Here is a 14,224-nt window from a genome sequence, read left to right as displayed (position 1 = left end):
CATCCAGCGTGAGAATCTTTGTATTTTTAGGATTCCGCAAAAAACGTTGTTTTGAAAGGGAACCAGGACTTTCCGCTATTCCCATACAAGAGGTGTGGGTTCACCTCTTCCCACCTGTGACCTTGCAAAGAGACCACCATTGCAAATACCGAGCCCAGCACAGGTGTGTTCATTTCTAGAGCCCAGCCTTCCCCCCCACCCCTCTCTTTTCATGTCACTAATGGCAAGGATCTGCAGCATTCATACTGGTTGTCCACTCAACACACACCACCACTTTGCCTGCAAAAGCAGGATTTTTCCTCATGAAAGAAACTGCAAAAACTATAATAAAAAATAAATGCTCAGTGGCCCAGATTATCAACTTATCAATGCAAGAAATGAAATGCGCAAACTCATCTCATCACTTGCACCCAAAAACAGCAGCCCAATCCACAAGGGATACTTGAATGTGCCCAGTCAGGTGTGCCTTGTGGATTTTATATGCGCGCACATTCAGATCGCCTTTTTCACCTCTGAGTAAATCAGGGGGCGTTTCTGCCAATTTAAAAGCGCATCCTAAATTTCCACGCAAGATGCACGTTTAAATGTGCAGAAATAGTAGGCAACCCTACGCGCACGGGAGCTGGGGGTGCCACTGCATGACAGGGGGCATCATTACAAGTTCGGCGGTAGCCATGCCGGTAAAAAGGCACGGCTGGCGCCGGAGTCATTTTTGTTCTGGCAGTCCCTCCAGCCAGATGCTGGAAACAAGAAGATCCCCATTGTTCTACAAAGCAGCTGAACACAAAGTTACAAGGACAGTGTCCCTACCACACTTCGCTGAATATAATCTGTGCAGGAAAAATAAACAGACCTTTACAATGGAGCACAAAGTCCTCCAGCACTGATAGCTGTAGAGACTGATCAGTGCCCCCAAAACAGATTAGATTAGCAAGGTAAGTGAAGCAAAAAGGGTTCACATGCCTAAATAAGTCAGGAATGGTTCAAAACAATAACATCGAAAAAAGTCAAGTGCCAGGTGCATTATGGAGGGAAAGCAGCAAAAAAGTAAAATCTTTCCTGTTTCCTTTTCAAGAATTCCAATATTGAACACTTTCAAGTCCACTGTGCTACTGGCCTCGATTACCCCATGCCCCGAACCCAGAGCAAAACCTCATCCATAATCCCACACAAGTAAAGAAAGCAGACCAAAGGTACCCAGATGGGAGCCCTAATTCTTCTACCCAATTCGTATTGGATGCCCTCACCCAAGTGTGATGTCCTATGAATTGGCACAGATATGCCAAGACCAGGTGACAAATCCTTACAATGTTCTGGCTCGATTTTGATCATTCTGTGGCTCATGGGCTGAGCTTGATTGTTACACTAAGAAGGGATGTCTAATATACTCGCCTCATCTGGAAGCAGTATTACCACCAACCCTTTGAACAGGAGCCCTCCTGGTATAAACAATACCATTTCACAAATGACATAACCTGTTCAGACCTTGCATTCTGTAGGCATACTAGCCAATTGTCTGTAATCTTTTAGTGGAAACAAAATTGCACAGGAGTTTAAGCCTTCGACTTACAAGCTTTATAATGTGGAGTACTCTTAAAAAGGTGGCCATCAGTGTTTGACCTCAAGGTTGAATTTAGTGCACTGGTTGACATTTTTGTATTGCTCAGCAATTGACAGTCTGTTAAAAGTGCATGCTTAAGAGACGCAGGCCATCACTTGTTTGTCTCTTTTCTTTGGGTGGAGTGGTTTAAGAATTTCATTTTGGGGAATTTTGTGGGTCTTTTTAAGGGCACCTTAATTTTTTACTTTTTCCCTTTATTTCTAGATCACTGATCTATTTTTGGTTGTCAGATGGACTTCTTCTGAAGTCCCCCTGCCACTGTAACCATTTTTCACTCTGGTGCCGGGTTGTCCTTATGACTGCCAGGGGTGCTTCCTAAGCATCCAATGTGTACTAATGTTGCCCTACTTCAATAGATTGCCTTTCTCCTGCGGTTTCCACATCTGATGGATATCCTCCTCCAGCACTGCAGCTCAGAAAAAACTTCGACAGGGGGGCGTAGTGGACCTCGACTCGCCCATCGATCTGCCTTGCTCGGTGCTCGATCGTCGGCTCCAGACGTGACATCGGGCGTCATATATAAACTGTCACTACGCCCCATATGCTAAATACACTGTTCTTGAGGAACATAGTGCTTCGAGTAGTCAACTCTATTTGGACACTTTTTTTCGTCTGTTTTTGACATTTTTTCTAAACCGCGAGATGTCTGTGCCCTGTATTTCATGGTTTAAACCATGCTTCCAATACAGGGATAGATGCAGTCTTGAGTCAACTGGATGAGCAAGGCCGAGAACACCCTATTTGCTTCATCAGCAGAAAGCTGAAGGAGTGAGAAACAAGGTGGGCAACAATAGTGTGTGAATGATTTGCCATTGTGTGGTCATTGAAGTTTTGGCCATACTTCTATGGTTCTACTTTCCTTATTCAAACTGTCCACTAACTCTGAGATGGTTGATGCAAATGAAGGGTGAAAATCCTAAATTGTTAAGATGGTCTATCAGCCTCCAAGGGTTTTGATTCAACATGGGGCATAGGTCAGGATGCAATCGCCAAAATGCTAATGGTCTCTCCATAAAGTATGACCAACTGGAATAAGAGATTCGTCTGCAACCTTTGGCTCCCAGATGTGTTTGGACTACCATTCCCATGATCTCCTGACATTGACTATGCTGTACAGGCTGGATGGGAATGGTAGTCCAAACACATCTGGGAGCCAAAGGTTGCAGACCCCTGCGTGACTAGTGGGTTACATCCTCCTGTTCCTTAGTCTGGGGGGACAAGTGTTAGGGAGAATTTTCTTTTCTGATGTTTAATCTGCTTAGAATCACATGCTGTGCATAGTCCGACATCCAGTGGTCACTGCGGAGTATTGCATTTTGTTTTTCGTAGTCGAATAGTGACGTGCAGTGTACCCACAACCCCTCACGCGTCGAGGTCCCTCAGATAGTTTTTTTCCGCCCAGTTACTGGTCGCCTTTATGCGGAGCTCTTCGAGAGACATTGAGGAATAATTTCCTCGACCCTTGGTCGTTTACTATTATTTATAACCATACACATAGATCCCTCCCTCGACGCAGAAGCTGTTCTCCGCCGAGCAAGATCTTCGACGGAGGGACGAGCGGAGGAGATCCTTTGGCGCTGCCGCACACGTGGCCTGGCCTCGCCGGCCTAATACAGTAGGGAGAGTGGGGTCGTGTGGTCATTTCTTTGCTTCACTCTAAGAATGCCTTTCTCTTTCCCCTCCCTCTCTTTCGAGGTCGTAATCACATTTCATACCCTCAGCTATGGAGAGGACGCCCTTTAGGTTTTGCCCGCGCTGCAAGGGCAAGTTTACCTGGAAGGACAAGCCCAAACGGTGTAACCGTTGCTTGCCCCTCGATCACAAAGAGGACGGTTGTGCGGCCTGTAAGTTACTTAAACCCAAAACCTTAAAAGACTGCAGGGTCAAAAGGTGGGCAGCCTATGCGATGTCTAGGTCTGACTCCTTGCCGACTGCCGCCGTCGCCGAATGTGACGAGGAAAGTGATTACACGGCCTCCGCAACGGAGGTTGTAGACCTCTCGAAGGAGCGTTCCCACTCCTCGGCGTCCGTCCCCGGCCCGGCTCACGCCCCGCTTATGGGGATGAACACCCCGGCGACAAGGACGAACACAGGAAAACACAAGCACATACCCCACGGCACGCATTCGTCGAAGACGAAGGCAGCCATAGCGTCAACGGATGCGTCGGGTCCACTGGCGCCTTCTGCCGGCCGTAAGGGTCACAAGCCCTCCCCACCAGCGCTTCCGCGACCGGCGACTGGGTTTTCTGTAAATAAGGGCGCTAACCCCAAATCCTCAGGCGACGTACCTCGCAAGAGTGCGTACGTCGCCAGTAAAGACTCTGCACTGCCTACAGTGACGGCGAGCGATCCCTCGACGGAGAAGCTGCTCTCCGAAAGCCTTGCGCGTATAGCTTCGAAAGACGGACGGCGGGTAACATGTCGATAGCCGCTCACAAGGCCAAAGAAACGCCGAGGACGCCAGAGGGTAGACTGGGACAGCTCCCACCGTCGACAGAAAACCCTAGCCGGCGAGGTGGTTTCTTGGAAGGCGAAGGGACACTATCTTCGACGCTATGGGACAGAACTAAGCAACTACAGGGAGAAGGAACTCCCTTTTCACTCCCAGACCGCTCTGGCCTACCTTACTGGACTGCAGAGAGGTTCCAGTCATGTATGGACAAGCTAGACGGGTTCATGGCCATCCCAGAAAATTGGACACCCAAGAGGCCAAGGGAGGTACTCCAGGAGGGGCCATGGGCTAAATACCCGAAGCTCTTTAACCCCCTACAGGAAGACATGAACTCTTACGACCTCACTGAAGAGGACTCTCATTTCCAGGAAGAGGATGAGTTTGTGAATAATGAAGACCAACAAGAGGGAGAAGGTTTTCATGATGACACTAACATAGGTGAGGAGGGCTACGAGGAGGACCCAGGTGAAGGTGGCTTACAGCCCTGGCAGTCGCCATCAGGGTCTACAGACCCCGACATTATAGACATTTCTTCTCCTCAGACCACACCGGTCAGGAATCCATCTCCAGTAGACCATTAGCCCACCTTCAATGCGCTACTGAGGAAGGCAGCAGCGAGTTTTGAAGTTGAAACTGGGGAGGTCACCCCAGATACTGATTTCGTCGAATTATTAAAGAAAAACCTCCCACTAGTCAAACTATTCCTATCCTCGCCTCGGTTAAGAGACGACTCACCCCATCGCTGTCCACCCCCGCGCTAGTAAGAGGGGTCAATCCAAGAATAGAGAAATTGTTCTCACCCTCTCAGTGAGACCCATTATATATCAGGGGTCACTCAGTCCCGGACTCCTTATGGTTACTAACACAAGGAAGAGGGCTGGGGTTCCACTGTCAACCAGCGAGGCACCCCCAGACAAAGAAGGGAAAAAACTTTACGCCTTTGGCAAAAGAATTTCCGCCTCGGTAGCGTTTTCAATTAGGATTGCCAATAATACATTGTTGGCAAGCTATGCCAATGCTCAATGGGGAAAGCTTAAGCAGGACATCGAAGAAGCCCCTGAACCTCTAAGAACACGCTTATTGGCTACAGTTACAGAAGGAGCTCTGGTCAACCAGAGCATCATTAAGAACACTCTTGATGCGGCAGAAACTGCTGGCCGTTCTTTGGTGCAGGGAATTCTGTTAAAGCGTCACGTCTGGCTTCACAATTCCGGTTTCAAGGCAGAAACGCAGGCGTCCCTCATTAATAAGCCAATAGAAGAGTCAGATCCCTTTGGAAGGGCAGTGGACGATGCACTGGAAAATGCGAAGAAAGAATTCGACACCATAAAGACCTTAGACCAAATCTCAAAGCCTCCAAACAGGCGGGGATTTGGGAACAAGCGCTTTTTTCATGGCCAACGCCAACAGCAGCAGCAGCAGCAACAGCATTACACTGCGGGCAACTGGCCCTCTAATCAGGGTACCAGTAACCAGTATAACCAAAGAGGACAACGCCGTGGCAAGGGCAGAGGCCGAGGCTCCAGCCCCAGAGGCACCCCGGCAAGTAACACCAAATGACGCAAAGGTTCGGGTCCCCTCCCATGCGTCTCCAATTGGGGGCCGGATAACATCGTTCCTTTCAGCATGGGAGGGAATAACATCAGACCGGTGGGTATTGTCAACCGTAGCCCATGGGTACTATATAGAGTTCAATCGGTCCCCCACCCACAGACCTCCAAGGGGACGACGCCTGTCACCAGAACACCTCGTCATCCTCCTGCAAGAAGTAGAACAGCTGCTACAGAAAGGAGCAATAGAGGTTGTGCCCCTATCTCAGGTAATGGAAGGTACTAGATCTGCGCCCAGCGAACAAATTTGTAAAACCACAAAAATTTTGTATGGTAACATTACAGGAGGTAATTCCCCTGCTATCTCAGGGGGACTACATGACAACACTAGACATGAAAGATGCATACTTTCATATTTTGATGTTGCCAGCGCACAGAAAATACCTCAGGTTCATGATAGAGGGCAAACACTACCAGTTCAGAGTGCTATCCTTCGGCATAGCGGCTACACCGAGGGTATTCACGAAGGTACTGGCAGCGGCCCACCTGCGCAGGTTGTCCATACCGGTATACCCTTACCTCGACGATTGGCTCATAACAGGGGAGTCCTACGAGACATGCCTCTCAAACACTCAGAAGACAGTAGACCTTTTATTCCAACTGGGCTTCTCCATCAACGAGAAGAAGTCCAGCTTAGACCCCAGCCAAATCAAACAATTCCTAGGGGCTCTAATTCGAACAAAGGACAGCCTCGTCTTCCCCTCCAACGAGAGGGTCCAAAATATGCTGTTTCAGATCCCTCAATATGCGGCCGGTCGAGAGGTGACGGTACGCAAAGCAATGCGCTTGCTAGGAATGATGGCGTCATGTATTTATTTGATACCTCACGCGTGCCTGCGCATGCGCCCAATGCAAGAGTGGCTCAACAGCCAGTGGTGTCAGGCCAGCGGACAATGGGAGGATCTAGTGGTGGTCTTGCAGGCCTTGGTTCTCTCGCTACGGTGGTGGTCGAAGGAAAATCTGGTAATGGGGAAACCATTCGCCACCCCCGCAGTGGAAGCCACTCTAACCACAGACGCATCCCTCACAGGATGGGGGGCTCACCTATCCCATCAGACTGCTCACGGAGTCTGGACTCCGAGCGTAGTGTCCAAACACATAAAATTATTAGAGCTACTTGCGGTGTTCAAGGCACTAAAAGCCTTCCAGACACACCTACAAGGGAAGACGGTGATGGTCCTCACGGACAGCACCACAGCCATGTACTACCTCAACAAGCAAGGGGGCACTCACTCTCCAGGACTGTCAAAGCTGTCCCAGAACATCTGGAAGGGGGCTCTCAGACACATGTTCCTATTGTCACAACATGTACCAGGGGAACTCAATCTGCTGGCAGACGAACTCAGCAGAGACTTCCCTCTGCCCTCAGAGTACGAATGGCAGTTACACAAAGACATCGTCTTCGACGTCTTCACACAATGGGGCTTCCCAGAAATAGACCTGTTCGCAACTCTGGAGAACTCACAATGCCTAGATTACGCCTCCAGATACCCACAGAACCGCTCCAAGGGGAACGGTCTCTGGATACCATGGTCAGGGAAATTTGTTTACGCTTTTCCACCGACTCCTCTGCTGAACAAGATAGTGCACAAGATGCACCAGGAACCAGTCACCATGATACTGATAGCCCCGATGTGGGCCCGCCAACCATGGTTTGCTCACCTGATGGAGATGTCCCTGTCCCCACCAGTGAAACTGCCCTGCCCGTACAACTTGCTGTCACAGGACAAGGGCAAGGCACTACACCCCTGCCCTCAGAACATGAACTTAGCAGCCTGGCTCCTGAGGTCATAGAATTTGGCCATTTACAAATCCCTCAGAGATTCATGGACATTCTCAAAGAAGCTAGAAAACCAACACTCGCCACTGCTACTCTAGTGAGTGGAAGAGATTTGTCATCTGGTGTAGAAGTAAGAGCATCAACCCAGTCCATTGCTCTCCCACACAAATTGTCCTGTACCTGACCCATTTACTGGACTCAGGTCTAGTGTTCAATTCTATTAAAGTCCATCTAGCGGCACTTTCTGCATACACCACCTCCCAACTTAAGGTGTCATGGTGGAAAGTCCCAGTTATCAAAGCCTTCATGGAGGGGGTAAAGAGAATACACCCTCCGATAGCAAACCCAGCTCCTGGCTGGGACCTTAATGTGGTACTTACCAGGCTCATGGGCTCACCATTTGAACCCATGCACAAGGCAACTCTTAAGGACCTCACCCTTAAGACTGCTTTCCTAATAGCTATCACCTCCATTAGGAGAGTAAGTGAACTACAGGCTCTTTCTATTCTAGACCCCTTTGTAACAGTTCACAAGGATAAGGTGGTTCTACGCACACACCCAAGGTTTGCACCGAAATTCATATCGAAATTCCATGTCAACCAGTCAATAGAACTAACAACTTTCTTTCAAAACCCTTCCAATTTGGGAGAAAAAAGCCTGCATACACTCGATGTGCGCAGAGCTGTCATGTTTTATATAGAAAGAACTAGGCCACTGAGAAAGACTTATCAGTTCTTTGTCTCGGTGGCAGCAGGAAGAGAAGGAGATGCAGTCTCAAAATCCACTATATCTAGATGGATTGTTCAATTCATCACTCTCTGTTTCTCTCTTGGTAAGAGAGAACTACCCTTCAAGCCAAGAGCACACTCTACTCGAGGCACTGGGGCATCCATAGCATTCATTGCAAACGTTCCCCTTGAGTCCATTTGCAATGCGGCAACCTGGAGTTCTGTACACACCTTTACAAAACACTACCGTCTAGATCCTCACTCTAGATCTGATTCCCAAGTGGGACAAGCAGTATTAAGACATCTTTTCTCTACTGTTCCTTCTCACAACCCACCTCCAACTCCGGGTGCTGCTCTAGTCTATGCACAGCATGTGATTCTAAGCAGATTAACAAACATCAGAAGACAATGCATTACTTACCGTAAAAGCATTTCTGATGGTTGTATCTGCTTAGATTCACATGCGCCCACCCTTCCTCCCCGCTCGGATGGAAGGAACATAGACATCTTTCTACATCTCTCTATCTTTTCTGTACTCGCGTATAGAAGGCTCCCTCAGGGCAGAAAAAATACAAACAGAGGGACCTCGACGCGTGAGGGATTGTGGGTACACTGCACGTCACTATAGGGATAGTGTTAGACACGCCTTGTTGACGGCCCCTTTTCGTCTACGAAAAACAAAATGCAATACTCTGCAGTGACCACTGGATGTCGGACTATGCACAGCATGTGAATCTAAGCAGATACAACCATCAGAAATGCTTTTACGGTAAGTAATGCATTGTCTTCTGTGCTAATTCCCTTCAACCTTCGAGACCCCCAGCTCTTTTGCTGGACTCGGGGCTTGTGAATGTTTACTCCTGAGTGAGTGAGACCTTTTCCTCACTCCTGCATGTATTTTTCCTGACTAGGATTTTTGTTACTGTTTTATGGAGTCTGACAAAGTCCATAGGAATCTGCTTTTTGCCTGGTGGCACAAAGCACCTTAGGTGTAGTGCCACTAAGACGTCCCTTGGACTTCTCTTAATGTTTAATTACATTTTCTTGGGTGAACTACAGTTCCCAAGACTAGTAAGATGATCCATGTCTTACTTACCTTTTTCTTTGTGGGACAAGCGCACCACCCTATGCGGAGTGCTGGGTGGTTACTTAGTAATTCCCTATCCCACTTCTCATGACATGTTTTGTTACACTAACATACTCTAAATGGCTGGTAGTAGTGGTTTATTACTAACACTAAAAGTGTACATTTTTACTGCAGGGTGAACCCTCAGCTGCAGTACAGCACCCATGAGTGACCATTTTCCCGAAATTGGCCACTTTTTTTGCCATTTTCTGTTTTAGTTCCTTCTTGGCTTTTACTTTTAGTTGAAACAGGTTTGAGCCCTTTGTGTGTTTTGCCTTTGGCAGGCTTCAGCCTTGAAGCCCGCCCAAGGCTCCAGTGTGTCTGGAAGGGCAGGAAGTGAGGGAGGGCCCTGGAAACTTCCCCTGTCCTTTTTCTCTAGGTGCGACTGAGTGAAACCAGTTCCGATTGGCCAGCTGGCTGTCCTAAAAGAGCAAGCCACCCTGCTTTGTGATTGACAGCCTAAGCTGTGAATGAATGGGAACTCTCATAAAAGGCTAGGTTTTTGGGACGAGAGGCAGTCTACCACTAGAGAGGAACATCCGAAGCAGATGTGAAGAGATGCCAGCAGCACCGCCCTGGACCTCACAGTGACCGGTGAAGCCCTGGCTCTGTGCTAACCCCATTTCTGAATCGACTGGGAAGACCCGAATGGGGTGACTTCCTCCCTTAAACTGGTGGGACCAACTAGCCTCAAGGCGAGCTTCCATTTGGCCCAACCCCCGACTTGCTGTGCCTCACCAGAGCTGCAGAAGCACAATGCCAGGGGTCCTGTGACCATTGACGAGTGCTTCGTCTTGCAAAGTCCAAATCGTTCAGATCTTCGAAGGCATCCAGAGGACCATACAGAAGCAGGAAATCTTGATCCAGAGTCTCCTCACCAGCCAGTATCGAGGGATCAAGCCACTTCCAACCGGAGCTTTTGGCTCTTCATTATTTCTGAGAAAAAGGCACCAAAACGCAGAAGTGTCACTGAAACAAAGGAAATCCATTGCTGGGGAGTGCCTCTCCTGAGTACTGCTGCAGGAGCCCGCCAGACGTCCTCCCTTTCGTCACCACGACCAAGGTCCAGGAACAAGGGTCTGCCAAGCTGTAGCAAGGAGGAATCCATCTGGAACAGTTTTCTTCAAATCAAAGGTACTGTGGGGCTTGTTAAACATGCTTATTTAAACCTTATGTATATTATAAATAAATATGTATGTATAACGTTGTGTGTAAGTGTTACTTGGATACTTGTACGTACAGATTTCACTTGTAGAGCTCACATTACCCCTTTTATGATAAGCCTGGCTGCTCAGTCACACTACCAACTTGTGTAGTACAGGTCTTTATTAAATGGTGGGTTACCTAATACCAAGAGATAAGTCTTGTGGAGTCCCACACCAGTTGGACTACACTAATTAACTAACAGAAGCCCTGACTGTTTCATGGCCTTTCCGGAGGCAAGAGTCAATTGATGTCTTCTGCATGGAAAAAACTCAAAATATTTCTGCAAGTCCTTACCTTTGAACACTAAGGCCCATTGCAAATGGATAGTTGGCACAGACAGACCCGTATACCATGTTACAGCTTTCCTTTTATTGAATTGACCCATATTTGTACAATTAATCAGTCTATATAGAAGATTGAGTTTTTTCATTTTGTCAAGTAACTTATGGATTTGTCGTTATGGCTGCACCTTCCTCAATAGTAAAGTCATCCATACCTATTGTTTTGGCACCTCAGCGACAATCGTTCTGGTGTGACATTTATTTGGGATTTGTGTATTGAGGCATACCATGAACACCTAGTAATTATTGTGCTTGAATGGGTCCCTGCATGTTTCTTGCCTCCCTAGGCTAAAGCGGTTGCAGAACCTCTTTGCACTAGGGTCCTAAGGTGGGGTGTGTTTTGAAGGTTGGTTGTTGGCAAGAAAGATAAACAAGTTAGATGAGTAAATGTTTTCCCATGCCCAACTAGATCGGGTTGGTTTTTAATCTGAAAATCCTTTGGCAAATGCACTATCCTCGCATTATCCTGGCTATAGTGGCACAGCCTAATTTTGTAATGAAATCCCCAAACCCATATGAGCACATGAAAGCAAACCTGCTGCTAACGCAAGTGGTTTTAAGATCTCCTCCTTTTTAAAGCACATTGATTACGTAAAAGCCAGAATTTCTGTCTCATTTGTTCACCGTTACCCTTGAATAAACGTCTTTCAGTTTCTCTTTCCGGATTAGGAAGATGCCTGTTAATTGCTTTTATAACGTTGATGTTGTTAAGTGACTTCAATCCAGCACTCCAACTGAGTCAATGCCTAGTCTGGGATGCCCAAGGGGAAGCCCTTATTTATATATTTTTATGACGAGTTCATAGATCTGGATGATAAACCCTTGTATAACGCCCCTCTTTGAATCCCCCTGACCTCACTGATCCAAGAAGTTTTGTTTTGCAAATTAAAAGATTTATTGAAAAATTAAACAAGATATATATCACACTTTTATAAATAAATTAATATTTGATAGCACACTTATGAATATGACAGTGATCAACAATGGATAGTATTATACTAGCACACTTTTTTAATTACTTAAGAGTTGGTATGAGAGGATAAAGTAGCTGAGAATGCTTTTATAGGTTCAAGGAAATGCACTGATGGAAAAGAATGCAGCACAGAAATAACTGAAATGGTTTCCACAAGAGATAATATGATCACTTTTTCTTTTGACAATTCACTCCCCCCCTCCCCCCCTATGCAATATAAGGAAATGGTGGAGAGCACACCATTTTCAGGAATACAGTCAAATGCAATACCAATTCAGTTCCCCCCCCCTAGCAAGCATAGAGCAACAGTGATGATTTTAAAATACAGGCAAAAATACTTAAATGTGATTTGCAAAGAATTGAAACTATGCTAAAAATGGTTTTAATTCCCTATAGGAGATTCAGAGTAGGTGGTAGCTACTTAAGATTAGTTCAGGTCAACGCTAGCAATGATTCATGAGGGATTATCGTGTTGAAAACGACTTTCAGCAATGCAAGCAAGAGGCAGCTGTTTTTTAACGTGTGGTGAGATTGAGCTAGTTTTCAATTTGCGGCACTTTTTCCGAGTGTGTAAAGCGCGATTATGGAAAAACTATAAGGAGTAGAAAGGTTTTAGGCTTGTTGGAAGGCTGAAGATCTTAGCTTTAAAATGAGTTAAATCTTGTTCCTAGCATACGCAGTTCAAAAGATACGGACGATTTTGTGGAGGTAGATTTTCAGAAATAAAATAATGATTCAGAATGGCAATTGACACTTTCCCAGGTTTGAATCACAGAATGGAGACACAATTTCTTATGATGCAGTTCTGGACATGTTAAAATGGTTTGAATTAGATTATTTTAAACTAAGATTTGTTTGCACAGTTCTGTGGGTACTCACACTATAAATTTGAAATAGGCCATCAAGATCTGGTCAGGTTTGGGCTTCACTCGCCCCGGACGGTCTCTGGTACCGGTTCTGCTCACAGCGATCTGGTCTGGGTCTCTGGTTCTGGCAAAAGTTCTGGCACTGCACAGCGGCCTGGTATGGTGTCTGGTTTTGGCAAAAGTTCTTGGCACAGGGTTCTAGCCAGAATCACACAGCTCGCCCGGCTGTTGAATAGTTTGGTTAGGTTGCTGGATTCTGAGGCCTCTGGAAAGGATTCAGCTTGTGGACTAGGCCTTTCTGCTAAAAGTTCTGGAGTCTGGTTTTCTAAGTTCTGGTCTCTGAATATTGTCTGGATTTGAAGTCATCCGGCAAAGTGCTTCGCAAGAAAGTGGAAAGAGCAGTCCCTACCTGGGTTTCAGTGGGTCTTTTTGTGTCTTTTGAAAGTGGGTGGGAAGGCTGACTTTCTATGCCCAACCCTCTGAGGATCCTGATAGGCTAGAAAATTCTCTGTCGCCTGACTGAGGAACTGAATTGTGAGTCATCCGGCATCCTTTTTATGGCATACAGAAAGAACACTCCCCTTGTCACTTTGCAAACACATCTATTTTTGATTCCAATGCATATTTATCTATGTACAATTTGTCTAATATTATATGTCCAGTTAACATATTTTCTGTAGCGCCAAACCATCCGATCCCTGTCTTTGTAAGATGTTGTGTTCACTTCTGACAGAATTCTGCCCTTTTCATCCAGAACACAACCTCTAAACTTTTCCAAAATTTACACAAAGGAATATGGGCATCAGATGATGAAGTGTCAGATTTTTAACATACATACATTTGGAGTAATATCCTATTTTCCGCTACTACCCCCCAGAACATACCAGAGTCCTAACACCTCTTAAAATGTGCACAGAAAAATCACAGGAATCATGATATTATTGATATAATTTTGACAATTATGTACTATGAATTATCCATCTTTCTAAAATTATGCTCTGGCCCAGAGGGGTGTGGTTTCCCAAAGCACATGGGGGAATTTCTGGTTTGTCCACTTCCTCCAAGCTCAGCTGGCTCGCAGAGGCAGTGCCCCTCCCATTTCCTTCCAAGTGGAAGCCATTTACGACCCCCTGATTTAGAAATTGCTTGGAGCAAAGGGAAGTTCATTGTTCTATTTTCCTGCAGTCCCAGGCACCCCTCCCCTGATTCAATCAGAGAGGTGTGATCTCCTTTTGGTGGGGCAGCAGAAGGGAGGCCAGGCCTGTGAATACAGTTGCTGGGCAAGTTTCAACTCCTGTCGGGGGTAGTTGACGGGCAGAATTCAGTCCCTTTAAGCCAGGCTTCAGCCAAAGGTCACTTTTGTTCCCATTTTTCTTCATTCAAATCAAACTTACAATTTTGACACATGCAGCTAGAACGCTGATTCTAAGTTCAAAACTATGACATTTAAACAGTTGCAACCTATGTGACACTCAAAAGTAGGTCACTCATTTATTTTAAACATTTCGATTTTAGTGGCTT

The 14,224-nt window shown here is 46.4% G+C and overlaps 1 protein-coding gene across 2 annotated transcripts in view; it reads left to right on the top strand.

Moving 5' to 3' along the window:
• TCF3 (transcription factor 3) overlaps positions 1–14,224 on the top strand; it is a 1,342,799-nt gene that overhangs the window by 1,215,917 nt on the left and 112,658 nt on the right. The window lies entirely within an intron of this gene.

The sequence above is a fragment of the Ambystoma mexicanum genome, chromosome 1p (assembly GCF_040938575.1).
Source record: "Ambystoma mexicanum isolate Mex_15411 chromosome 1p, UKY_AmexF1_1, whole genome shotgun sequence".
NCBI classification, from domain to species: Eukaryota; Metazoa; Chordata; class Amphibia; order Caudata; family Ambystomatidae; genus Ambystoma; species Ambystoma mexicanum.
Note: the sequence above shows the minus strand (reverse complement) of the source record. Positions and strands in the feature narration are given on the sequence as shown.